This window comes from Triticum aestivum, chromosome 3A (genome assembly GCF_018294505.1).
Source record: "Triticum aestivum cultivar Chinese Spring chromosome 3A, IWGSC CS RefSeq v2.1, whole genome shotgun sequence".
Lineage (NCBI taxonomy): Eukaryota > Viridiplantae > Streptophyta > Magnoliopsida > Poales > Poaceae > Triticum > Triticum aestivum.
The window spans coordinates 746,354,267-746,374,273 of record NC_057800.1 but is presented as its reverse complement, the minus strand read 5'-3'; the positions used below and the strand labels follow the sequence as shown (position 1 = coordinate 746,374,273).

The following is a 20,007-nucleotide window of genomic DNA, read 5'->3' as shown; positions in this document are numbered from 1 at the left end:
ATAGACAGCCAGGCTGTATGGGGTAAAGCATATAAATTACGCAGGAGCTGCCAGCTTTCACCGCGATCTGATGCTCTCGGCGCCCCGTAGAAGCCAGTGAACCTCCAAACCGATAAACTCCGATTATTGCTATGAACCAACGCATCAATGTGACACTTGCTGAAATTTTTTAACTCCACAGTCACCTCACGTGACCAAAAAAGACCAATGCCGCCGCTTAGGCCGACACTATCGACTGCAAAACAACCTCCAAAACCAAGAGAATACTTCAAAGCCTCTACTCTTTTTGCTTGAATTTTCGTTTCCATTACAAAGAGGAGAGTGGGTCCTTCCAGCTTCACTATACTGCGAAGCTCACGAACTGCCTCGGGGTTCCCAAGCCCCCGGCAGTTCCACCTCAAGCATGTCATTGTGCCTGGCAGGACCGCGTCGCGGTCTCTGCCGAATTTTCAGGGGTGGGCTTCTTTTTCTTAGACTCTCGAGCAAATACTTCACCTTCCACTTCATTACTAGCAGAAGTCTCTCCATCTTTACCAACAGTTTCAGCACCCTTGGCTGTACTAGGTTCACCCTCTGTAATCAGCAGTGTTTTCACCACCGGTCTGTATACTTGATTCGGGGCCTCTTTCGTCTTCGGTGGTTGCCTGTGCTTGATTGGGGAAACAACTTCTTCTCCCGGCTCCTTGTTGGTGCTTGAGTACCTGGTTGTAGGCTTACTGTTGGCACCCGTTTTTGGATCCTTAGAAGAGTTTTCTGAACTCGGTGGCTTCCGATGCTCGTCAGAAGCTCGCAGTTTTGGGCCAAACGGAAGCTCACCGTTCTCATCCCTGGAACCAGGAGTTGGGCAATACAGCTCTGAGTGCCCTAGTCTGCCGCAGGAGAAACAGAAGTACGGGAGGTTTTCATACTGGATATCGTACATGTCCACTTTCTTTCTCCTGGCAGAATCTATCAGGATCCAGCGCCTGATCGGCTTAGCAACATCGATGGAAACTCTCGCTCGCAGAAACCCACCATTGTGGTCAAATTTTACCAAAAGAGCATCCTTGTCCATCTGCTGAGCTATTGGTTTCCACCATGCCTCATCGCGCAGATTGTATGGCAGGTTAAGAACCCTAGCCCACACCTGCAGCTTATCGAACTTCACCTCATCCGGCCTCATGCAATCATCGAACTCCGCTAGCACCACCGCATTCTTGTTGATATGCCAAGGGGATCCTCCCCAAACACGATCCCTATCTCTCTGATTCTCGAACTCTGCCACAAAGATGTTAACTCCCGCAGATTTGAATTGGAGACCCCGTGGATTTCCCCATGCCGGCCGCAGGGCATTGGTGATCGTCTGGATATGTAGTTGGTTCCGGTGCAGAACCTTACCAGCCAGCAGCCACTTCACCGGACCTTCCTCGACGCGATCGTCGAGTATCAAAGGAGTCGCCTCTTCCTCAGAGATATCCAGTTTGCCCAGGGCTTCCTCCAGATGTTTCCTGGCCGCGCGACCCGCGAGTGGATCGTTCTCCGGCACCGCACCCCCCGCCGCAGAGTTAGGTCCTGCCATGTGCAAGGTCTCCCTCCCGACGGATCTCTCGCACCGGCGATGAATCACCGGACGAAAACCTTTTCCACGTCCAAACCCTAATCGCCACCAGCGCCGCCAGAGCGTTTTTAGGGTTAGGGGAAAAACGCAACACACCTCAAACAAAAAGGTAATAAGTAGCCAACACAAAGCCCACAAAACATTGATCTGATCGCTGCTTGGCCTCCGATATACGCGGCCGTACGTGCAGGTCGCACGTCCCATGTGCCTATTCGTCTCTTCGCCGCCTCGGTCCTGAATTCTCGCACCCTAAAAAACCGTAGAAATCTCCAATCTCTCTCTCACCTCTCAGTGGAACAACACAAGTGCGAATCAGCAACAGATTGTTTTGATGGCGGGCGGGCGGCCGCAGCGGCAACAACACAATTTTAATCTAATATAGTCGCTGACGGAAGTCCCCTAGTCCTTGTTTCCTGCAAGGTACACCATGATCGTACGTAGATACGCAAAATTTGGTGCATCTACTTCTAAATTTGGTGCTAATTTTGTTGATTGTCGATGATTTTTAAAAAATTAATATTGGCAACCATATTTTGCATAACAAAATGGGTGAGCAGATTATGAGTGATTGACTAATTTGCTACTCCGTATGTGGGGAAAAATATATTTTCTTCCATTACAAATGATGGCATGACTGATCTCTTTAAGAAGGTGAAAGTTCATGTTCTCGTAAAAGAAAGAGGTGAAAGGGCGTGAAGGGAAATGTGAGTCTGGAGTCACTTTATATTTTCGCTTGACGATATTCATTTTTGGTTGTCTGATATGTTTTGTTTGTTCATCTATTTCTCGAAATTACAAATCTAACTCCAAAGTAGCCATTTTTTTCTTAGATTTTTTTCTTCTTAATTTGTATGTAAGTGATTTCTTGAGTTTACTGGGTATGGCAAGCTTTTCTCATATTGTTTGCTGATTGCATATTTTCATTCTTTGTATTATCTTCGGATTTGTATGTTTTATTTATATCTCCCTGCTGTAGTTTAGTATGTAGTGGGTACTGGCTGACACCAGTGCCGATTTTTTCTAGCTTCGTCCCTGCTGGCAACTTTTCCAGTTTCAGTGTTATAAGCTGAATTTTACTGAAATTTAGTCTCCATCCTACATGCATTTCAATAACTATCACACAACCACTAATTTTGAATATTACATGCCGCATCTGTTTGTAGCATTTTAAAAGAAGGGAACTGGTAAAATTACCATTCATATTTCATGTCATGCTGCGTTGAATCCTGTGGGAATGAAGATAGACTAATGATTAAAATAAGGATGTTTATTTACTACAGAAGGAAAAAAAAGCAAGAATTGTCGAAAGCATTAGTTGCAAGCACATAGTTGTCACTGAACCAACAAAATTATTTCCGCGAGATTTGGCTCGACATAAATTTTCCTAACGAATACATGTCAAGGGGAAAGGAAAAAAAATACACGTCAAGTAGTCCATAGAAAACAACTTATGGTTCCCAGCCCTACTAGTCCCGTAGGTTGGTTTGGAGATGCACCTTGAGCAGTAATATATCATTGCCATTATTCGGTCGCCTGCGTATATGGCTTTATTATTGTGTAGTTGCTGTGGGAATATTCGCGCACACATCACACCACAGAAAGTGAGAAACAGTGGCAAAAAGGAGATTCCAACAGGGAAGGATACTTGCAAATATAGACAGTGAAATGGGCAATTAGACAATAATATAAGGCACAAACTGATTTATGGATCACTACCCCTTGTAATCAGCGTACAGATATATAACGTAAATATCTATAAAGAGCAACGTGGCCTATTAGCTCAGCTGGTCAGAGCGTCGTGCTAATAACGCGAAGGTCACAGGTTCGAGACCTGTATGGGCCAAATATATCTTTTTTTCTTTTTCTTTTTTTACTCGAAAATGCAAGCAAAAAAAAACTAATTCGATGGCTTCGCCCGGGTTCGAACCAGAGACCTTCAGTGTGTTAGACTGACGTGATAACCAACTACAACACGAAACCAGTTGACTTTTTGATCGGTAAAGCTTATAAGATCAGTATAAGCGTCCAGCAATCTCCAAAGACATGAATATCATCACTCACTGTTCAGTGGCGGAGCTTCACAGAAATAGTTGGGCGGGCCAGACAAACAAGTGCACATTTTTGAAAAAAAATATGATGAATCGTGCTATTTCATTAGACGTAAGTCAGTCCTCAGCAATTTTTTAACTAGATCAGCAGATATATACAGCCGGTAAACAAAGCGGTCGCTGGTGCTTTTATGTTTTTTGCTTTAGGGATGCCGCTGTTGCTCGGCTGCTCCTTGGAGCCAGTAGTTAATTACTTCTCTATGGCTGGGGTCGTGCGAATCTCCCACTAAATCGAGCTTAGAAGGGATTAGGGGTCTAGGCAATGTCCGATAGTAGACCAGGCTCATGGGCTACCTACCGATGCATAGTATATGAACTAAAAATCACAGAGATCCTGGGCGGGCCACGGCCACTTCGGCCTTGCCGTAGCTCCGCCAGTGCCACTGTTGACCACTATTTTTACAAGACGGTTGTCCTTTAAGTTTTCCATAGCAATAATTCACTGCATTATGTTCTAAGATTTATGGAAACAAACCTGCAATAAATTATACATCGGTGCCAAATGAAAGCACATGGAAAAGACACCCAAACACACCTGTCCAACATGAATACATGATGCTTCAGAAATCCCCTTCTACCATGATGTATCTGGGATAGTAGTCATTAGTGAAAGAACAATAGTTATACAAAAGAGTGAAGTAAACCCATCTCCAATAGTCCAACGATTCTTATCTTCAGACCATTCTGAGCGATTTATGAACATTATGGTGAATATGATTGCGACATTTATGGCTCCCACATAAATAAGAAGTTGTGCGACAGCTACAAAGTATGAATTAAATAATAAAATGGAATACGGATATATAAACAAGAACTAATCCCAACGAAAAGGCAGAATAAATAGGGTCGGTAACTAATACTACTGGTAAACCCCCTAGTAGAAGAAGAAATCCCCCAAATAGCATAAAAATCCAATATATTGGTCTAGATAAATCCATTATGGATAATACTAAATTAATAGTTTTAAATTTTTCATGAGCTAACTAAAACTAAAGGATTCAAGAGGAAAAACAGATCAAGGTAAATTTTCTGTGTATAAGTTGTATATAGTTAGAAATTATATTATATCACGAAAATCTAGTATGATTCAGACTAAGAAATAATTTCCAATAAGCAGTAGTTAGTTTTTTAGTTTAATAAATAATAATTATTTTTTATAACAAAAAGGCAAAATCAGAGTTTAGTAATCAGTAGTTGTTCTTGAATTCAAAGATTTTTCTTTGTTTATTTTACGTTCAGAAAAATTCCTAATTGTTTGAACTGTGTAATCTCCCACTATGGAGAGGTGAGACTACGAACCTACTTTGTGTTTATGTTTCTACACATGCATATGAGTTTTCCTCGGAATCTCACATTCAACAGCCATATCAATTCTAGCATAGAAATATGAATGACTTACAAACATGGAAATAAATAATAAGATTTATTATTGCATCTAGAGCATATTTCCAACATTAGTCGTGACGGAGACAACGCCTCACGGAGCAGCAAGAGCCCGGATTGGGGGGGGGGGGGGGGGGACTTGCAATGGATACAGAGGGAGGAGCGCACCAACTCGGTAATAGGAGGTCGCCTTGCGTCCGGTGATGATGTCTACCATGGATTATATCACCCCAAACATGTCTTCTCTTTTCAACCCACTTTTGCTAACTTTTTCACGCACTCTTTGTTAAAACTTGAATTATATATTTTAAAGCCCATAAGTGCAGTTAATGGCCTAAATATAGCAACCAAAACCGGAAAGATACCAAAATTTGGCATGAAATATGTGATGGTGCATGTTGGGCGTATAAAAGAAATCCAGGTCAACCGACGAAGCCACCGACTCTTGGCCTTAAAACCTGACTGGTTTCCTCTCGATACCATGATTCTTTCGGTTTCTGAGCAGTGTACGTTGCAACTTTTGTGAAAACCTTCTCAAAATTTTAGCACACCCTTTAGAGATGACATTGTGACACCATGGTAGGTTTCATATTTTCTGATTTCGCTACCATGTTTTATAATCAAATCCAGTAAGCTTCATGTTTGGGGTCGAGTCTGGGTACCCTGAGGTTTGGAATTCCTTTTTTTTCTTGGATAAGGCCTAAATATAGACCGCAGAGGATTACTAGTTACTGTATGCATTGTGTAGTTTCAAAAGTCTTCCCTACACTCAAATCATCTTAGCTAAGTATATAAAAAATATCATTCAATGTTAGCAAGTTGTTCTTCCGTGTTCTTGTTTGCTTCAAGAGGTGAACATTAGAGCATCTCCAGCTGCGCCCCCAACAGGCCCTCCTCATGCATTTTTGCCTCGCCGGCGCCGAAAAAATGGCCCAGCCGCGTCCCCAGACGCCCGTTTTTCGCCGGCTCGGGCCGAAACTGGTGCAGGCGGATCCAGGCCAAACCCGAAAAGGTCACGTGGGTCCGCCCTGTCGGCGAGTTGAGCGCCTCTTCCCGCCGTTTCATCCCGCTTTTCCCCCACTTCCCTCCCATTCTCTCCATCCCTCCCGCCAATCTCCCGCTCGCCTCCGCCGCCATGCCACCGAAGAAGTACGTCGCCCCCCACGCCGCGGCAACCGCGACCGCCCCCATCGCCCAGCCAAAGCAAAGGAAGCCGAGGGCGCCGCCGTCCAAGCCACTGGGCATGACAAACACCGAGTGGAGGGTGGAAGTTCAGCGACGGGAGGATGTCACCGCCGACCGGCGGAATAGGGCGATCGCCAAGAAGGCCCGTGACAACGCGGCGCGTGCGGCGGCGGCTTCGGCGGACCAAGCCGAGGCCGAGGTGACTCGCGCGGGGATGATGAATCCACTCGGCAGCCACGCCCAGTACGCGCCCTAGGGCTAGCAAGGCGTTGGTTATCCGTCGCCGCAGCCATGGGGATGCACGCCCTCACCGGGCTACGCCGACGGGGACGCGCACGGTGGGTTTAACCCCAACGTCACCTTCCCCCATGAACAACCGGCCCAGCGGACGCCCTCGCCCGCCTTCACCGGCGTGCAGTACTCTCCATACAACTACTCGCCGCCCGCCTACACGTCCTCCTCGACGCCCCCTCTCCGCCGTGGCGCGCTGCCCTTCTCGCACCTCGGCGACACCGACGAGACCGAGGCCGACATGGATGACATCATCGCGACAGGCTTGGCCGCGGCCGCCATGTCTCCCGGGTTCGCCACCCCGGACGACACCGTGGATCTGAGTGGCGGCATGGAAGGCGAGCTCGGCTACGTCTACGGCGAGGAGGAGCAGGAGGAGGAGGACGAAGAGGAGGAGGAGGAGCCGGCGACTGTTCCGGCGAGGAGGAGCAAGAAGAAGAAGTAGGCGGCCAGGTCCGGCGAGCCGCGCATCAAGTGGGCGTCCAAGAAAGAGAAATGTCTCGCCGAAGCATGGAAATTTGTCTGCCTCGACCCGATCACGGGTACGAACCAGAGCACCGAGGGCGAGTTCGACGAGCGAACCGGAGCATTGAGACCTGACCATTGACATAGAAAAAGGCCTATTAGCTCAGTTGGTTAGAGCGTCGTGCTAATAACGCGAAGGTCACAGGTTCGAGACCTGTATGGTCCAAATATATCTTTTTTTCTTTTTCTTTTTTTACTCGAAAATGCGAGCAAAAAAAACTAATTCGATGGCTTCGCCCGGGTTCGAACCGGAGACCTTCAGTGTGTTAGACTGACGTGATAACCAACTACACCACGAAACCAGTTGACTTTTTGATCGGTAAAGCTTATAAGATCAGTATAAGCGTCCAGCAATCTCCGAAGACATGAATATCATCACTCACTGTTCAGTGGCGGAGCTTCACAGAAATAGTTGGGCGGGCCAGACAAACAAGTGCACATTTTTGAAAAAAAATATGATGAATCGTGCTATTTCATTAGACGTAAGTCAGTCCTCAGCAATTTTTTAACTAGATCAGCAGATATATACAGCCGGTAAACAAAGCGGTCGCTGGTGCTTTTATGTTTTTTGCTTTAGGGATGCCGCTGTTGCTCGGCTGCTCCTTGGAGCCAGTAGTTAATTACTTCTCTATGGCTGGGGTCGTGCGAATCTCCCACTAAATCGAGCTTAGAAGGGATTAGGGGTCTAGGCAATGTCCGATAGTAGACCAGGCTCATGGGCTACCTACCGATGCATAGTATATGAACTAAAAATCACAGAGATCCTGGGCGGGCCACGGCCACTTCGGCCTTGCCGTAGCTCCGCCAGTGCCACTGTTGACCACTATTTTTACAAGACGGTTGTCCTTTAAGTTTTCCATAGCAATAATTCACTGCATTATGTTCTAAGATTTATGGAAACAAACCTGCAATAAATTATACATCGGTGCCAAATGAAAGCACATGGAAAAGACACCCAAACACACCTGTCCAACATGAATACATGATGCTTCAGAAATCCCCTTCTACCATGATGTATCTGGGATAGTAGTCATTAGTGAAAGAACAATAGTTATACAAAAGAGTGAAGTAAACCCATCTCCAATAGTCCAACGATTCTTATCTTCAGACCATTCTGAGCGATTTATGAACATTATGGTGAATATGATTGCGACATTTATGGCTCCCACATAAATAAGAAGTTGTGCGACAGCTACAAAGTATGAATTAAATAATAAAATGGAATACGGATATATAAACAAGAACTAATCCCAACGAAAAGGCAGAATAAATAGGGTCGGTAACTAATACTACTGGTAAACCCCCTAGTAGAAGAAGAAATCCCCCAAATAGCATAAAAATCCAATATATTGGTCTAGATAAATCCATTATGGATAATACTAAATTAATAGTTTTAAATTTTTCATGAGCTAACTAAAACTAAAGGATTCAAGAGGAAAAACAGATCAAGGTAAATTTTCTGTGTATAAGTTGTATATAGTTAGAAATTATATTATATCACGAAAATCTAGTATGATTCAGACTAAGAAATAATTTCCAATAAGCAGTAGTTAGTTTTTTAGTTTAATAAATAATAATTATTTTTTATAACAAAAAGGCAAAATCAGAGTTTAGTAATCAGTAGTTGTTCTTGAATTCAAAGATTTTTCTTTGTTTATTTTACGTTCAGAAAAATTCCTAATTGTTTGAACTGTGTAATCTCCCACTATGGAGAGGTGAGACTACGAACCTACTTTGTGTTTATGTTTCTACACATGCATATGAGTTTTCCTCGGAATCTCACATTCAACAGCCATATCAATTCTAGCATAGAAATATGAATGACTTACAAACATGGAAATAAATAATAAGATTTATTATTGCATCTAGAGCATATTTCCAACATTAGTCGTGACGGAGACAACGCCTCACGGAGCAGCAAGAGCCCGGATTGGGGGGGGGGGGGGGGGGGGCGACTTGCAATGGATACAGAGGGAGGAGCGCACCAACTCGGTAATAGGAGGTCGCCTTGCGTCCGGTGATGATGTTTACCATGGATTATATCACCCCAAACATGTCTTCTCTTTTCAACCCACTTTTGCTAACTTTTTCACGCACTCTTTGTTAAAACTTGAATTATATATTTTAAAGCCCATAAGTGCAGTTAATGGCCTAAATATAGCAACCAAAACCGGAAAGATACCAAAATTTGGCATGAAATATGTGATGGTGCATGTTGGGCGTATAAAAGAAATCCAGGTCAACCGACGAAGCCACCGACTCTTGGCCTTAAAACCTGACCGGTTTCCTCTCGAAACCATGATTCTTTCGGTTTCTGAGCAGTGTACGTTGCAACTTTTGTGAAAACCTTCTCAAAATTTTAGCACACCCTTTAGAGATGACATTGTGACACCATGGTAGGTTTCATATTTTCTGATTTCGCTACCATGTTTTATAATCAAATCCAGTAAGCTTCATGTTTGGGGTCGAGTCTGGGTACCCTGAGGTTTGGAATTCCTTTTTTTTTTCTTGGATAAGGCCTAAATATAGACAGCAGAGGATTACTAGTTACTGTATGCATTGTGTAGTTTCAAAAGTCTTCCCTACACTCAAATCATCTTAGCTAAGTATATAAAAAATATCATTCAATGTTAGCAAGTTGTTCTTCCGTGTTCTTGTTTGCTTCAAGAGGTGAACATTAGAGCATCTCCAGCTGCGCCCCCAACAGGCCCTCCTCATGCGTTTTTGCCTCGCCGGCGCCGAAAAAATGGCCCAGCCGCGTCCCCAGACGCCCGTTTTTCGCCGGCTCGGGCCGAAACTGGTGCCGGCGGATCCAGGCCAAACCCGAAAAGGTCACGTGGGTCCGCCCTGTCGGCGAGTTGAGCGCCTCTTCCCGCCGTTTCATCCCGCTTTTCCCCCACTTCCCTCCCATTCTCTCCATCCCTCCCGCCAATCTCCCGCTCGCCTCCGCCGCCATGCCACCGAAGAAGTACGTCGCCCCCCACGCCGCGGCAACCGCGACCGCCCCCATCGCCCAGCCAAAGCAAAGGAAGCCGAGGGCGCCGCCGTCCAAGCCACTGGGCATGACAAACACCGAGTGGAGGGTGGAAGTTCAGCGACGGGAGGATGTCACCGCCGACCGGCGGAATAGGGCGATCGCCAAGAAGGCCCGTGACAACGCGGCGCGTGCGGCGGCGGCTTCGGCGGACCAAGCCGAGGCCGAGGTGACTCGCGCGGGGATGATGAATCCACTCGGCAGCCACGCCCAGTACGCGCCCTAGGGCTAGCAAGGCGTTGGTTATCCGTCGCCGCAGCCATGGGGATGCACGCCCTCACCGGGCTACGCCGACGGGGACGCGCACGGTGGGTTTAACCCCAACGTCACCTTCCCCCATGGACAACCGGCCCAGCGGACGCCCTCGCCCGCCTTCACCGGCGTGCAGTACTCTCCATACAACTACTCGCCGCCCGCCTACACGTCCTCCTCGACGCCCCCTCTCCGCCGTGGCGCGCTGCCCTTCTCGCACCTCGGCGACACCGACGAGACCGAGGCCGACATGGATGACATCATCGCGACAGGCTTGGCCGCGGCCGCCATGTCTCCCGGGTTCGCCACCCCGGACGACACCGTGGATCTGAGTGGTGGCATGGAAGGCGAGCTCGGCTACGTCTACGGCGAGGAGGAGCAGGAGGAGGAGGACGAAGAGGAGGAGGAGGAGCCGGCGACTGTTCCGGCGAGGAGGAGCAAGAAGAAGAAGTAGGCGGCCAGGTCCGGCGAGCCGCGCATCAAGTGGGCGTCCAAGAAAGAGAAATGTCTCGCCGAAGCATGGAAAGTTGTCTGCCTCGACCCGATCACGGGTACGAACCAGAGCACCGAGGGCGAGTTCGACGAGCGAACCGGAGGATTGAGACCCGACCATTGACATAGAAAAAGGCCTATTAGCTCAGTTGGTTAGAGCGTCGTGCTAATAACGCGAAGGTCACAGGTTCGAGACCTGTATGGGCCAATTTGTTTTTTTCTTTTTCTTTTCTACACAATGGAAAACGCGAGAAAAAAAAACAAAAATCAAGAGTGGCTTCGCCCGGGTTTGAACCGGAGAACTTCAGTCTGTTAGAAGGACGTGATAACCAACTACACCATGAAACCTCGATGATTAGTATGTCCAAACTATTTAGAAGACATGCAGACCCACTAATCTTGCAGTGGCTTTCACCGTAGATGCTGGAAAATCATGCAACCTTTTAGTACTCCCTCCATTCACAAATATAAGTTTTTCTAGAGATTCCAACAAGTGATTACATACGAAGCAAAATAAATAAATCTACACTATAAAAATATGTCTACATACATCAGTATATTATAGTTTATTTGAAATGTCTAAAAAAACTTATATTTAGGAACGGAGGGAGTATAAGCTCAAATGCACTATATAGCTGGCTCAACACATCTGTAACTCAACGCTTCTTTATATCAACTGTTCCACTTTTCTGAGATCAATTTTTTTTCTTTCGTCACCATTTTGTACTCAACGCTTACAAAACAGGCAAATCCTCTAATCTTACAAGAATTTTCCACATCTTAGCTCTGTGAAGAACATCAGAAACAATCCAATGCTTGTTTTTGCTCAACAGCCTAGAAGGATCCAATCATTATACAAAGAACACTAATCTCCAATAAGTAGATAAACATGATATATCATATGTCAAAATGACACAGACTTCAAAGCAAAAAAAAAAAAAAACCACACAGCTTGGTTAACCTATTCAACAGAGCAAATGTTGGTCTCTGGTCTACAATTTCATACAAGTTCTTATATTCATCAGAGTCACACAAAGCTTCTTTATAAAACCAAACATCAAATCTTTCAACAGGAAGCAATTATGAGCAAATTGCACCACCTTTATTGGCATGGCATGCATTCAAACAACATCAAGTCCAAGCCATCTTTTAAAATAAGATGCTAGTTATATGAACTTTTTTGGTTGCATACATTGTTTTAACAATATCGTACACTCGTCCATGTCATACTACGCACACATCTGTGGCATGCTACCATGTAAAGTAATTTTGGGCGTCTACCACAATTGTTGTCCTCGTGTGTTTCCGCATTGCTGCATAAACTGGTTTCTAAGTGATGGGATATTATCACATATTTTATGTTTTGTTTACATATTTCTCTCGTGTTAGCACATACTTTATGTTGTTCTCTGAAATGCTTTTGTTCCGAGAATGTGATCTCCTCGAGCAACTTTCCCATATTTCATGGTTGTTATGTTTGGTGGACTCGCTTTCTCAGCCGGGATAATTTCACAGATAACTATTTTTTGTTCATTTCTTGTGTGTTTGCAAACCGTTTTATGCCGTCAAACAATATTTTACTGGAGAGATATTTTCTTATGGTGTGTCGGGTATCCTTTTTCAAGGTACTTCGATGTTAAAATGCCTTCATATATATCATCGATGATTTTGTTGTTGTAGATATCGTATTCGCTAGCAGCTATTGAATGATTTTGTGTGTGGTCGCAGTGTTCTTTGATGTCCTTGGATAAGATTTTGCTTGGTGGCTTTTGGTCGGAGATTATTTTATCATTGCTTATCGTTTTTTCTCAGTGATAGCAAACATTTTAATGTCCTCGCGCATTTAGTTAATTCCGCTTGAAAGAGTAGGATGAAGAGGAGATGCGACCCTTCAATAGGGAAACATAGTCCGCAAAGAAATTGGGAAGCCGTGACGGGTGGGGGTGAACATGAGATGAAAGGTGGTGCTCAAAGGAGAGCATCTACTTAGGGCCTGTTTCGGTAGCAAATACTCTGGTTAATCAGTTATCACCTCCAACAAAATCGATCAGAATACTGATCATTATCCAACCAGCAACATGAAAATAACTTAAAGTAAATAAAAAGGGTAAATGTTCAAGATGGTAAATTAAAGAAGAGCATATTATCAAAGCAAAGAAAGAACGTCTTTAGCTCTTCACCCGGCAGGGCACGTGGGCCGAAACTTATAGTATGGTTGAGTGCAATTTTTCCGCCGAACAAAACAGTGCAAGTGTGAGTCTCAAGCAAAACAACATATCCAGTTGTAGTTACTTCCACAAGATCAAGATCACCTGCAGACGACCTCCGTACTTGAGGGGGCTAATCACTAGCTAAGAGTATCTCTAGCTCTTCTCCTATTCTTTACCCCTCAAATGATTCCCTAAAACTTAACTCCTCAAATTTAAGCTTTTTGCATCTACCTCTGCCAGAGGCGGAGGCAGTGGGGGGGGGGGGGGGGGGGGGGGGGGGCGAGCGGGGGCCAGACCCCCCCCCCCCCCCATGGTTCGGCCCCCCCCCAACGAACTCCAGCGGGGACTAGTACTAATAGTTTAGGCATAATTATCCGGCCATCAGGCCATTAGTGCATGGGCTACACTCATGTCAAGCCCAAAACGCAAGAAGGGCCAAGGGCCGAGGCTGCAGCCTGCATACTACGCATGTATACGCTGGTAGCATCCACATCTCAATCGATCAACGATGAACGACACGCACGCGACTAGCTTCCTGGAGACCTGGACTCTTTCATCCGCGACGCGCCGCTAGCCGCTGGCGCTAGGGCTTCATTGACGCCGGCCGCCGGGCGCCGCGCCGCCGTGTTTCGCCCGTCGTCGATTGCTGATTCGCGAAGCTGCCGCCGACCGCGCATTAATCCAGTACAGGCAGCCGCACGGAATCGCCACAAGCCCACACCGAATTCCTAATTGATCCTGTCCCGTGATCAGAGAAGGAGGTATTATTGTCAGGTTCATACTACTCGTCAGTTTGATTCAATAAATCAATTGATCAACTGTTAGTACTTACTACTTAGTGGTTAGTGACTTAGTATATTTTGGCACTTGTCACATCAATTCCAGATTACATATCTGCTTTGTACTTATATAAGAACTGCATAGGTCATGAGGAAGAAGAAGACACCACTGATAAGTAATTTTTCAAGCCAATTGCTTCAAACTCTACAGTTGAAAATGCAAATGCAACCGTGGAGGTCGATGTCACAGAGCAACCCACTGATAATAGTGTCCCCAATCTCAGTTCAGTTGATATGCCACCCGCAAGCAAAATATTGAGGCATCTGTAGAAGTAGAAGTTCTAGAACAACAAAGAATCGGAAGCACACCATTTGAGCGAGACCCTGGAAAGCGCAAACAGATTTGGGAACTCCCTCTTGATAAGCAAAATGAAGCACGCCAATTCTATATTTCGGAAGGCCCATACATGCCATACATGAGAGAGTATCCATATAATGATGATCCACCAAAACATCGTCGGCGTTTCCAGTACAGTTGGTTCAAGGATTTTGAATGGCTTGAGTTTTCACCTTACACAAAGCGTGCATATTGCTTCCATTGTTTCCTCTTCTCAAGAAAGCCGATTGGGAAGTGCGGCTCAGAAACATTTACTGTTTTGGGCTTTGATAGGTGGAAGAAGGTGAATAATGGGAAAGAGTGTGCTTTTTTAACTCATATGGGTAAAGATGCTGGTTCAGCCCATAACTTCTCAGTTCGTTGTTATGGTAATTTCAAAAACAGCATGACTCATATTGATAAGTTGTATGGGAAAGCAACCGCAAAAACGATTTTAGATGCAAGGCTAAGGCTCAAAGTTACAATTGATTCCATCCGGTAAGCAATATTTTTCTTCCATCTTATGTTACAATAATTAAAATATTATATCTTGTAGTATCCTAACAAAACAATTATATGACATGATGCAGGTGGTTAACATTCCAGGCTTGTGCTTTTAGAGGGCATGATGAATCTCCGGGATCCATTAACCGGGGTAATTTCCTAGAACTGGTAAAACTTTTGGCTTCTTATAACAAGGAGGTGAAAGATGTTGTATTGGAAAATGCTCCTGGAAACGCAAAGTACACATCTCATCAGGTTCAAGAGGAAATTCTTGCTATACTTTCTCGAAAGGTGCAAAGAACAATTAGAGAAGAAATTGGTGATAGCAAATTTTGTATAATGGTTGACGAAGCTCGCGATGAATCCAAGAAAGAGCAAATGGCGTTGGTCCTCCGGTTTCCTGACACCGAAGGGTTCATACAGGAGCGTTTTGTTGATGTCATTCATGTGAATGACACTCTTGCATTGACTCTCAAGGAGACAATTTGCACTATTCTAGCAGATAACAATTTAAATGTGGAAGATATCAGAGGTCAGGCCTATGACGGGGCCAGTAATATGCGAGGGGAGTGGAACGGATTGAAGGCTTTAATTCTGAAGGCATGCCCTTATGCATATTACATTCATTGTATGGCGCATCAGCTTCAATTGGCCCTTGTTGCAGCATCACGAGAGGTACATGAAGTGCATAATTTTTTTCAACATGCCAATTTTGTCATAAATGTTGTTAGTGCTTCACCTAAACGCAATGATGAGTTACTAGCAAACCAAGCCACCGAAATTGCACGTGAAATTGAACTGGGGGATCTTGATACAGGAAAAGGGGCAAACCAGATAGGTTCTTTACATAGACCAGCAGCCACTAGATGGAGTTCGCACTTCAAGTCAATTCGGAGCTTGAGGAAGATGTTTGGTGCCACAATTACAGTCCTACGAAGTATAGCGAATGATCGTTCGGTGACACAATATTCCCGTGGAGATGCTGGAGGCGCCCTAAGGATAGTTGTTTCTTTTGATTTTGTGTTCATTTTGCACCTCATGGAGAGGATTATGAAAATCACAGATGTCTTGTGCCAAACACTCCAGAAGAAATCTATGGACATTTTGAATGCATTAGATACACTCTCTAACACTAAGGTGCTCCTCGCTGATCTAAGAGAGGAAGGATGGGAACCTCTCATAGAGGAGGTTAAGACCTTTTGTGTGAAGCATGAAGTTGAGATCCCCGATATGAGTCGCAAGTATGTCCCTTACTCCCTTTCCTCTACTGTATAATAGAATAATATTGATCACATATGCTTTACTCTAACACATATACTGTATTTGTAATTTACAGATATGTTGATGTGACTAAGTCTCGGAATAAACATAATAACATCACGGTGCTTCACCACTACAAAGCAGATGTGTTCAATGTGGCGATAGATCAACAACTGGTTGAGCTAAATGACCGTTTTAGCGTTCAGACAACAGAGCTAATGACACTCTGTGCATCCTTGGATCCAAGGCATGACTCGTTTGACATATCAAAGATTTGCATGCTTGTGGACAACTTCTATCCAGCGGATTTTTCTAGTCAAGAGCAGGCTCGCCTGGAGTCACAACTTCCACACTATCAGTTAGATGTTTGCAACCATCCAGAGCTGAATTCTTTGTCATCACTGGCTGATTTGACCGTTGCATTGCATAAAACAGGTAAAGCCTCTGTGTATCCAATGGTTGATAGATTATTGCGCTTGGTCATCACTCTCCCGGTGTCAACTGCAACTGCGGAGAGAGCTTTTTCAGCAATGAAGATTATCAAGACACATCTCCGAAGTAAAATGGGTGACGATTTTCTTCGACCTTACATGGTTGTATACATTGGGAAGGAAATAGCTGCAAAGTTCAATGTTAATGAGATTATTGATTTGTTTGATCGACCGGCTGGGGGGCGTAGATCTGCATTCAAACTAGTAGAAATGTAGTCTTTTTATTGTAAAGCTTATACTATTACATGTTTGATATCGATACAATATTCAAGACTTGAAATATTTTTGTGTTATGTCTCATGTGTGCTTCAATGTGTTCCTCGCCCCCCCCCCATGGTGAAATCCTGGCTCCGCCCCTGACCTCTGCCCCCATATTCTTAACTCCTCGAATGCTAAAATTTGCGCAAATACTAATTAAAACACAAGTTAAAACTAGATTTACATAACTTACTGCTTAAGGATACAGTACTTCCTGCATTAAACATAAAAGTACCTTAATTACACAATACTGGTCCTAGATTAAAGCTAAACTAAGCTAAAACTACTCATCATTGAATGAGAGGTTGATGAATTCCACGTTGCCGGAGCCCAACCCCTTGTGGTCGTGGGTACACTAGTGCAGAACCGGGCAATAGCACCGGTTCGTAAGGCCCTTTAGTGCCGGTTCAGTAACCGGCACTAAAGTGTGGGCACTAAAGCCCCCCCCCCTTAGTACCGGCTCAGCACGAACAGGTGCTAAAGGGCAACCATGTGGCACGAGCCAGCTCCGGGGGCAGGGAGCCCTTTAGTACCGGTTGGTGACACCAACCGGTATTAAAAGGTTGGGGGGTTTTGGGTTTATGATTTCTTTTTCATTTAATTTTGTGTTTTCCATTTAATTCTTTTTCGTTTGCTGGTATTTTACGATACTACATATTGTACACGTTATGCATATATATAAATAGAATTTCTAGTAGAACCGATCATATATATATATATATATATATATATATATATATATACACAATTAGCTAGCTATATACAATTTCTTCTAATTGGTGCCTTCGGAGCACGATAACAATTGGAAGTGGTTCATGGGGGCGATAGCGGGTAATAGTATTCTCCTTTGGGATTTATGACCTGGTCGAGCAAAAATCCCGCTATTTCCTCTTGAATTGCTTCTATGCGGTCCTCGGGTAGGAGCTTCTTCCGCACCTCTTTGAACTGTTAAGAAGGAGATCAATATGCATGTGTATTAGTTGTGTGACTAGATATCGATAATGGTGTAAAAATTGTGAATAGTGTTCTGACAAACGTACCCACTCCTGTCTTGGAGATCTGCTCCTTTCGGACGCCATCATGCGAATGTTCTCGCAAACGTAGTATGCACACAAATTATTCCCCGGCGCCTGCTTCAGGGCCTTTACGAGAATGGAATTTGATCAGATAATAATTAATCAAGCATGATAATTAAAGAGATGGCAGCTAGCTAGTACTACTTAATTACTTACCTGGGGTCGATACCATTTCAGATTTGGTTTCCATTGGCCTGGAGTGACGCTGATGAACTTTGACCAAGCCTTGCCCGCCGACAAAGAAAATGAATAAATGAGTTATTAAATAGTTGTTATCAGGAAATGACGAACTAATTAAATAGGCCGAGATATAGTTAATAATGATTGAAATTACCTGTTGACTATCCCCTTCACGATGGTGTAGTCAGCTGGTTTCTTAAGTAGTGGGTCTAGTACTTCAACTGTTCCTTCATCAACTTTAATGATTAACAAGATACAATGAAATCTGCATGCACACACGTTTGCGTGTCTTAATTAAGCGGGCATATGTAAGAAAAAACATGTAGCTAGCTAGTAGGCAAAAACAAAATTTGTAGTACAAGACAGTGTGACTCACTCGAAGTTGTAAGGAAGTAGTATATCTTCATTGTATTTGAGGCGCTTGAAGAACTCTAGCATGCTTTCGTCTACACTTTTTTCGTAATATGGATCTAATTTCCATGTGTATTCATTAATGGTATTTGGGTCGACCCAATGCCATAGTGTCCACCTTTTTTCATTTCATAAATCTTCATCCTGCATAATACCACAGAAAAGAATATAGTAAGGATAATTATACAGGTAATGATTGATCAAAATGATCACTACAACTAGCTTGAGACTTAAATTATAGAAAGAAATCACTTACAGACAATAGCAACTGACGATAGATTTGTCGAGTGCGTCTTGATTGTATAGCTGAAATAGTTCTGAATACTCAACGGACATAGCTTTCTCATGGTAGTAATGATCCTTCTTGACATTCACCATGAGGGACTTTCGATTGGAAATCTTGGTAATGTCCATGTACCATTGATGCAATTCATACATTCTCGTTGGGAGCTTCTTGACCTCGTCTGGCTCGACCAAAGGTTGGCCCAGACATATTTCCGTTTTATTTCCTCCTCTCTAGTCGGAGACATGGGCTCGATATCGAGGAGTTGTCCAACAGTGATCATGAGCGTTTCAGCCTGCTCAATATGCTCCTCGGTTATTACCACATCGCCCAGCCCGGGAAACATTAACGGTTTGCCCACAATAATATTGGGCGCGCCTACTCTCATGTGTTGTTGGCACAACAAGCGGGGGGATTGATTGCGCCGCCTGTTCTCCAGCTGGGGAACGGTTTTACCACTCCTTTTGCCAGCTGATTTGCTCGAGCTCGAGCTCGCCTCTTTCTGTAGACATGCTCGATTTAACTTCTTGATGTGGCGCTCATAGTCTGTGTCAACAGGCTTAGGAGCTGGTGCTCTAGCCATACGAATGAAGTGGTCAATCTTTTCCTCAGGCACTTTCTCCCTTGGCGGTGGTGGCGGTTTCGGTGCAAAATGGGCTTCCACCTCGGTCTTCGATATGGCTACATTTTCCTTCTCGGACTTGTCCTAAGGCCTCTGCGGAAGAGGCGCGAGGCTTGAACCATATTGAAATTGCTTGCCTCCGGCTGTACCTCCAGTACTACCTCGACTTGTACCGCTACGCACCATAGTTGAGGCAGCTCTCTTCCGTGATTGCTGAGGCGGCGAAGACGGCTGACGTGGCTGAGTTAGAGGAGGAGGAGGAGTGGCCTGAAGCTGTGCCGGACTTGGAGGAGGAGTGGCCTGAAGCTGTGCCGGACTTGGAGGAGAAGTGGTATGATGCTTTGCCGGACTTGGAGAAGGAGGAGTGGCCTGAAGATGTGCCGGACTTGGAGGAGGAGTGGCCTGACGCGTTGGTGGACTTGGAGGAGCGGGAGTCTGCTGACTCGGTGGCGGACTTCGATGAGGAGTCGGATGACGCGGTGTCGGTGGCCTTCGAAAGATGATGCAATCCTTTCTCCATAGGATGATACGATGGTTGGCCTCTCCCAGTGTGTGCTCATCGTCACCTTCAGGAATGTCAAGCTCTAGCCCCGAATATTTGTCCACCACCTCATCAACCAAGACACGAGCATAGCCCGCTGGAAACGGGTTGCAATGGAAGGTTGCCTCGGGGGGATTTGTAAAAGCAAG

At 44.8% G+C, this 20,007-nt stretch overlaps 5 non-coding genes across 5 annotated transcripts; 3 read left to right on the top strand and 2 right to left on the bottom strand.

Moving 5' to 3' along the window:
* Nucleotides 1–3,366: 3,366 nt before the first annotated feature.
* Nucleotides 3,367–3,440, top strand: TRNAI-AAU (transfer RNA isoleucine (anticodon AAU)). Its single transcript has one exon. It is a non-coding gene; the product is annotated as a tRNA-Ile (tRNA).
* Nucleotides 3,441–3,503: 63 nt separating this feature from the next.
* Nucleotides 3,504–3,577, bottom strand: TRNAV-AAC (transfer RNA valine (anticodon AAC)). The gene has a single exon. It is a non-coding gene; the product is annotated as a tRNA-Val (tRNA).
* A 3,604-nt stretch (nt 3,578–7,181) lies between these two features.
* On the top strand, nt 7,182–7,255 carry TRNAI-AAU (transfer RNA isoleucine (anticodon AAU)). Its single transcript has one exon. It is a non-coding gene; the product is annotated as a tRNA-Ile (tRNA).
* Nucleotides 7,256–7,317: 62 nt separating this feature from the next.
* Nucleotides 7,318–7,391, bottom strand: TRNAV-AAC (transfer RNA valine (anticodon AAC)). Its single transcript has one exon. It is a non-coding gene; the product is annotated as a tRNA-Val (tRNA).
* A 3,610-nt stretch (nt 7,392–11,001) lies between these two features.
* On the top strand, nt 11,002–11,075 carry TRNAI-AAU (transfer RNA isoleucine (anticodon AAU)). Its single transcript has one exon. It is a non-coding gene; the product is annotated as a tRNA-Ile (tRNA).
* The last annotated feature ends 8,932 nt before the right edge of the window (nt 11,076–20,007 follow it).